The sequence below is a fragment of the Bison bison genome, unplaced genomic scaffold (assembly GCF_000754665.1).
Source record: "Bison bison bison isolate TAMUID 2011002044 unplaced genomic scaffold, Bison_UMD1.0 scf7180017864454, whole genome shotgun sequence".
NCBI classification, from domain to species: domain Eukaryota; kingdom Metazoa; phylum Chordata; class Mammalia; order Artiodactyla; family Bovidae; genus Bison; species Bison bison.
The window spans coordinates 983536-984011 of NW_011495016.1; the positions used below are offsets into that span (position 1 = coordinate 983536).

General features: G+C 68.5%; 1 protein-coding gene across 1 annotated transcript in view; it reads right to left on the reverse strand.

Annotated features, from left to right (window-relative positions):
- Positions 1-476, reverse strand: part of TMEM243 (transmembrane protein 243, mitochondrial) — a 25558-nt gene that overhangs the window by 21002 nt on the left and 4080 nt on the right. The gene's annotated exons all lie outside the window — the stretch shown is intronic.

Consider the following 476-nt stretch of genomic DNA (forward strand, 5'->3'; position numbering starts at 1 on the left):
AGGGTTTCTTCACTGTCCCCGAGCCACTCCTAGCCGAGCCAGCATTGCCTCCCGGAGTCCCGGGTCTACGACTCGCGGCGCCGCCGGTCACAGGGCGCTCATTGCCGAAGCCCAGAGAGGCCGGAGTCCCGGCGGCGGGGGTGGGCGCTCAGACCCGCGGGACGAGGCCGCTCTGCCCGAGCCTCGCTCCCCTCCTCATCGTGAGCAGCTGCCTCAGGAAGTGAAAGGAAACAACACCGCCTGGCCGTCCCGCCCGGCCGCTCCCGCTTCCCCCAATCTCAGCGCCCCGGGCCGCCCGGCTGTCTCCGCAGCTTGGGATGCAAATCGGCTTGGCCGGGGCTCCCCGCTTCCCCGCCCTCGCCGCTCCGCTCCGTGACACGACCATTTCCCGAGCTTTCTAAATGTTCTGGTGAGCACGGATCCCTCCACGCTCGAAGGCGGGGAAAAGTTTTCCCGGGAGAAGGCATTACCAGCCC